This window comes from Leptonychotes weddellii, chromosome 1 (genome assembly GCF_054177405.1).
Source record: "Leptonychotes weddellii isolate Sample4059 chromosome 1, ASM5417740v2, whole genome shotgun sequence".
In the NCBI taxonomy this organism is placed as follows: domain Eukaryota; kingdom Metazoa; phylum Chordata; class Mammalia; order Carnivora; family Phocidae; genus Leptonychotes; species Leptonychotes weddellii.
In genome coordinates, this window is record NC_138369.1 from 157940531 (window position 1) to 157947839 (window position 7309).

Sequence of the window (7309 nt, forward strand, 5' to 3'; positions counted from 1 at the left end):
TCAGTTTGTTCTCTATAGTTAAGAGTCTGTTTTCTGGTTTGCCTTTCCTTTTTCTCCCCCAATCCATGTTCATCTGTTTTGTTTCTTGAATTCCACATATGAGTGAAATCATATGGTATTTGTCTTTCTCTGACTGACTTATTTCACTTAGCATAATATTCTCTAGCTTCATCCATGTCATTGCAAATGTCAAGATTTCATTTTTTATGGCTGAGTAATATTCCACTGTGTATATATACCACATCTTCTTTATCTTCTTTAGCCAATAATCAGTCAATGGACACTTGGACTGCTTCCATAATTTGGCTATTGTTGATAATGCTGCTATAAACATCAGGGCACATGTGTCCCTTTAAATTTGTATTTTTGTATCCTTTGGGTAAATGCCTAGTAGTGCAATTGCTGGATCATAGGGTAGTTCTACTCTTAACTTTTTGAGGAACTTCCATACTATTTTCCAGAGTGACTGTACCAGTTTGCATTCCAATCAACAGTGCAAGAGGGTTTTCCTTTCTCTTCATCTTCACCAACACCTTAATTTTAGCCATTTTGACAGGTGTGAGGTGGTATTTCATTGCAGTTCTGACTTATATTTCCCTGATGATGAGTAATGTCGAGCATCTTTTTATGTGCTTATTGGCGATCTGTATGTCTTCTTTGGAAAAATGTCTGTTTAGGTCCTTTCCTCATTTTTAAATTGAATTGTTTTTTGTTACTGAGTTGTATGAGTTCTTAATATATTTTAGGTATCAATCTCTTATCAGATATATACCATTTGAAAGAATATTCCCCCCTTCAGTAGGTTGTTTTTTGGTTTTGTTGATGGTTTCCTTCACTGTACAAGAGTTTTTTGTTTGGTGTAGTCTAATTTTTTTTTATTATTTTGGTTTTCATTTCTCTTACCTAAGGAGACATATCCAAAATAAATATATTGCTTAGACCAATGTTAAAGAGCTTCCTGCTTATGTTTTCTTCTAGGAGTTTTATGGTTTCAAGTCTTACATTTAAGTCTTTATTTTGAATTTATTTTTGTGCATGGTCTAAGGAAGTGGTCCAGTTTCATTCTTTTGCATGTAGCTGTCCACTTTTATTAAAGAGACATCTTTTCCCCATTGTATGTTCTTGCCTCCTTTGTCATAGATTTATTGACATATAAGTGTGGGTTCATTTATGGGCTTTCCGTTCTGTTTTATTGATCTATGTAATTGTTTGTGTGCCAGTACCAGAGTGTTTTGATTACTACAGCTTTATATTATAGTTTGAAATCAGGAAGCATGCATGATACTTCCAGTTTGTTCTTTCTCAAGATTGCTTTGGCAATTTGTGATCTTTTGTGGTTCCATACAAAATTTAGGATTATTTGTTCCAATTCTGTGAAAAATGCTGTTGGTATTTTGAAAGGAATTACATTAAATCTGTAGATTGCTTTGGGTGGAATGGACATTTTAACAATATCAATGCTTCCAAATCATGAGCACAGTATATCTTTCCATTTATTTGTGTCATCTTCAACTTCTTTCATCAAGTTCTTATGGTTTGCAGAGTACAATTCTTTCACTTCTTTGGTTACATTTATTCTTTTTGATGCGATTATAAATAAGATTATTTTCTTATTTTATCTTTTTGATAGTTTGTTATTAGCATATTTATTTAGTGAATTCATTTATTGGTTCTAATAGTTTTTGGATGGACTCCAGGGTTTTTCATGTAGAGTATCATGTCACCTGCAAATAATGACAGTTTTACTTCTTCCTTTTCAATTTGTATGCATTTTATTTTTTTTCTTGCCTAATTGCTGTGTCTAGGATTTTGAATATTATATTGAATAAAAGTGGCAAGAATGTTTTTGATCTTAGATAAAAAGCTTTTAGCTTTTCATCATTGAGTATGATGTTAGCTGTGGGTTTGTCCTATATTGCTTTTATTATGATGAGGTATGTTCCCTCTCTACCTACTTGGTTGAGTGTTTTCATTAAAATTGAATGTTGAATTTTGTCAAATGCTTTTTATGCCTCTATTGAGATGATCATATGATTTTTATCCTTTATTTTGGTAATGCAGTTTATCATATGATTGAATTACAGATGTTAAACCATCCTTGCATCCCTGGAATTAATCCCACTTGCTCATGGAGCATGATCCTTTGAATATATTGTTGAATTCTATTTGCTAGTATTTTGTTGAGAAGTTTTGCATCTTAGTTCATCAGGAATATTGGCCAGTAATTTGTCATATAAAGTCTTTGTCTGGTTTTGGTATCAAGGTAATGCTGGCCTTGAAAAATGAGTTTGGAAATGTTCCTTCCTCTTCAATTTTTAAAAAAATAATTTGAGAAAGGTAAGTATTAACACTTTTTAAAATATTTGGTAGAATTTACCTGTGAAGTCATCTGGTCCTGGACTTATGTTTGTTGAGAATTTTTTGATCACTGTTCAATTTTATTACTAGCAATTAGTCCATTCAGATTTTCTATTTCTACATGATCCACTCTTGGAAGATTTGTGTACCTAGGAGTTTATTGTTTGTTTGTTTGTTTTTTCCAGATTGTCTAATTTGTTGACATATAATTGTTCATAGTATTCCCTTGACCTTTTGTGTTTCTCCAGTATTTTTTGCATTTCTCCTCTTTCATTTCTGATTTTACTTATTTCTCTCTCATTTTCTTGATGAGTCTGGCTAAAAGTTTTGTTGATTTGGTTTTTCTTTTTAAAGAAACAGCTTTTTTTTTAAAAAAATGAAGAAACAGCTTTTAGTTTCGCTGGTCTTTTCTTTTTTCTTTCTTTCTTTCTTTTTTTTTTAGTCTTTATTTCATTTTATTTCATTTATTTCCACTCTGATCTTTATTATTTCCTTCCTTCTACTAACTTTGGGCTTTGTTTGTTTTTCTTTTCCTAGTTTGTTTAAATTTAAAGGAAATAGACTTAATTTAATTTTAGTTCCTTAAATTATTTTTCCTTTTCTAGTTCCTTTAAGTGTAAAATTAGATTGTTTATTTGAGAATTATAAATAACTTTTGTTATTTGTAACAAAATTTTGCTTCATCTCAAAGATTTTAGAACATTATCTTTCCATTTTTATTTGTCTCAAGGTATGTTTTGATTCCCTCTTTTCTTTCTTTGTTGACTCACTAGTTTTTGAGTAGCATTTTTTTTAATCTTTATTTTTTTTATTTTTATTTTTTTTAAAGGTTTTATTTATTTATTTGACAGAGAGAGAGATAGCTTAACAACTGAGCCACCCAGGCGCCCTTGAGTAGCATTTTTCTTTGAGTTTTTGTTTAATAGCATATTGTTTAGTCTCCATGTGTTTGTGTTTTTTTCACTTTTTTTCTTGTAATTGATTTTTACTTTTATACCACTGTGGTTGCGACAGATGTTTAATATGATTTTAATCTTCTTAAATTTATTGAGACTTGTTTTGTGGTCTAACATGTGATCTGTGCTGAAGAATGTTCCATGTACACTTGAAAAAGAAATGTATGTCCTGGTTGCAGCTTGTCTGATATGTGGGGAGGATGAGGCTCAGGTCACTTGCCCAGCCTAGTTGCAGCTCATCTGATGCATGGGAAGGTCAGGACTGGGGTGCTCCCCATCTGGTTGTATCTCAGTCTCTGTGTAGAGTGGGCAGCGCATGGGGTGCTCAACCAGTAGTGCAGGGTCGGCAGATCATGCCCTCTGGTACTACTAGCAGACTCAAGAGATGGCACTGGAAGTGGCGCCTATATGCTCTGTAACTAGCAAGTTAGGATGAAATTGCAAAAATGGCATCCGCCAGCACTTCTATCCCTGAAAAGATTCCCTGCATGTACCTGCCTCTTCAGTAGCCACTTTAAAATTAGTAAGTGGATTTCCCTCATGTATAATCTAGGTGATTTTCACTCTGTTGATCTTATGCTGGATCTCAGGGCAAGTAGGTTTGTGTGTGAGGCTGATAAGAGCGAGATCTTTGTTCCTTTTAGTTCTGCAATTCTCTTGGTCTTAATCCTTGTTGAATTTCAAAACTAGCTTTTTGTGGGCTTATATTTCCAGTACTGCCCTCCAGGGCCAGGGTTACTTGTATGGGGGACAATTCCTTTACCCTTTGAGGGAGTGTTCCATATTTTGGGAATTGCTTCCACTTTGTGGGGTTACCATTTCTGGAGTGGCATCCTGGGTAAGGCTGTGTCTGCCTCTCCTACCCTTCTTGATGTGTCTCATTTGTTATGGTGGTGCTGTTCATCTAGTTTTCAGGTCTTTTCAATAGGAAAATTATTCCATACATAGCTGTGAATTTGTTATGTCTGAGGGAAAAGGTGACTTCAGGGTCTTCCAACACTGCTATCTTGAACCCCCTCAGAAATGAGATATTTCTGAGATGGTTACCTCCTAGTAGATTACAAAAAGCTGATAACAATCTTCTGTCTTTTCCTCAAGCAGCAACTGCCACCTCTACTTGTGTTCCCAAGGTGGCTGGTAAGAAGTTGTAATTCACATTCTAATTTTCAAAATCAAGTTCATAGGTTTGGGGTCATTAGAACCATACTTTAACAAATTGAAATGGTATCAAAGGTAAGTATCAATAATCAATGATTTCAAGACCAACTTCTTGCAGTGTTTTTGCTGACTTGTAGATCAATTTTAAAGTTAGTGTATTACTCATCTCTTGACAAGATAGAAATGTCCTTATAAACATCTTTTATGTTGACTAATTGAATTTAAATAAAAACAAGCAAACAAAAATCCCATCTTTTATTATATGTTGGTCTCATCAAAGCTTTTTATACAACAAGTACTCCTTTGACTGCAACATCATTGGGATTTGAAGAGTTTATTTAAAATATATTTCCATTCATTTGATAACTTTTCTGTAAGGAAGAAATTTTTGATATATTATAGGTAATACTAAAGTTAGGAGAAAAGCTAGAGGTGTTTTTAAAAATCTTGGAGAGGGGTGCTTCTGTGGCTCAGGTGGTTAAGCATCTGCCTTTGGCTCAGGTCATGATCCTGGAGTCCCAGGATCTAGCCCCACATCAGGCTCCTTGCTCAGTGGGAGTCTACTTCTCCCTCTCTCTCTGCTACTCCCTGTCACTCATTCTCTCTTGCTCTCTCAAATAAATAAAATCTTTAAAAAACATCTTGGAGAAAATGTTTGAAATGGTCTTTAAAATGACTTCCTGAATTGTTTCACATCCAGAAGAACTAGTACAGAAGACCCCCCTCAACATCAAGAAGAATAATAAGGACAATATTTGCAATAGAAACAAAAGTAATAATTTTAGCTTAAATTAGAGTTATAGCATCAATATGTTAATAATTGTAGTCTCTATTGCCTCATGCAAGGTAACTTTGTGGGTTTGATATAAACATTTTAAATTCCTGTGTTTCTTCACATGTAACTAAACATCAGAACAAGATCAAAAGATCATTTCTTATTAACAATTTGCCTGCTGGTCTTTTAAGTATATAACTTATCGACATGTATAAACTTATAATATGTAAAATGAGAAATGTAAATAGTATGTGCTCAACTCTGTTCCTAGGGAGTTTTGTGAATAAATTTCCACTAATCTAGTGTCAATGCACCCTAAAGTTATATAATTCATGCCCTTTCTGGATTAGTTTAATAAGAAATAATCTGCTATTTTTTATTTTCTTTCCTTTCTCTGCTCCAATTGCACTTCTATAGAAGTTTTAAATGTTTATGTATGTATCCGGTTTTGCATATTGTAGACATCTGTCAACTCAGTAAAACTCATTGCAGGGTAGTCATTATTTTGAAGGAAAAACTGAGCTCATCTCAATGAAACTTAATTTAAAAACTACTTCAATCCAAAATTAAAGAAATACCAAGTCAGAAATTTGGTTTTTACTTACTTGATTTGACCAGAATACCACTAGAGAAAAATAATTCATATTCTTTTACTTTTACAAGTGTCTTTAAAACATATAGTGTATATGTATTTCTAAATATCTGTGTTTGTGTGTATAGAAATAGTATCATCAATAAATGTCATACCTGTATTCCAAGAAGGGACAACTAGATGCGATGGAGGTCTTATCTTCATCGTTTATGTATGACGTGTAGTAGACTCTTCAGGTTTTGTGGGTTGCCAAGTCAAGGTGTACTATTTTCCTTTGAAAGGGAATGCAAATTGCAACTGGAAGACTATTGAAAGAGCCACTGAACAGAGCATGTTAGCCAAATATGATTGCAGAGTATTTTCCAATGACCAATTGAATGGATTTGTTATTTTAATAATGTTTGAAATTAGTTTATAGAAAGCATCTATATGATAATTCATTGTCAGGTAACATTCATTTTTATTTTGTCGTAGTTGGACTATTAAAGGGGAAAAACCATTGGGCTAGTTATTCCTTCCTTTAGAAAGTTTTATTTATTTATTTTATTTATTTATTTTTAAAGATTTTATTTATTTATTTGACAGAGAGAGACAAAGCATCTATATGATAATTCATTGTCAGGTAACATTCATTTTTATTTTGTCCTAGTTGGACTATTAAAGGGGAAAAACCATTGGGCTAATTATTCCTTCCTTTAGAAAGTTTTATTTTATTTATTTATTTATTTATTTATTTATTTATTTATTTATTTATTTGACAGAGAGAGAGATAGCGAGAGAGGCAACACAAGCAGGGGAAGTGGAAGAGGGAGAAGCAGGCTTCCCGTGGAGCAGGGAGCCCGAAGCGGGACTTGATCCCAGGACCCTGGGACCATGACCTGAGCCAAAGGCAGACGCTTAACCTTCTGAGCCACCCAGGCGTCCCAAGAGCCGACAGCACCCAGTATTCCCAGGCAGTTTCCCATCCAAGTACTAACCAGGCCCGACCCTGCTTAGCTTCTGAAATCAAACGAGATTGGGCATGTTCAGGGTGGTATGGCCATAGACCCTTTAGAGTTTTATAGCCTGGGTTATAATTTGGTAGATTTTATTACTTATTGTGGGGTTGCTATGGCAAATTTAAAGAGTCCTATTTAATAAAATATACCCTTAGGACTAAAAATTAATTATAGGTAATTTATTATATCTGGTTGGAATCTTAGATGTAAGACCAATTGCTCCCCCTTTATTATGTAAAACATCCTAAACTTATAGGTAATTTATTGTGTCTGGTTTGAATTTTAGATATAAAGCCAATTGTTCTCTTTTTCTTTTCTTTGCAAATCATCCCAAACTTTGTATTTCACCCTAGGATTCTTATTTGGCAGTACCAAATTTGGGTCATTATCACAATTTTTTTCTTTACTTACAGAGATTTTACCTATGCCTTTGTCATTCCATATATTTTAAGAAATTTTTTTTATTATTTTT

General features: G+C 33.5%; 1 pseudogene; it reads right to left on the reverse strand.

Moving 5' to 3' along the window:
- Window positions 1-6767: 6767 nt before the first annotated feature.
- Window positions 6768-6886, reverse strand: LOC115945024 (5S ribosomal RNA; annotated as a pseudogene).
- Window positions 6887-7309: the final 423 nt, after the last annotated feature.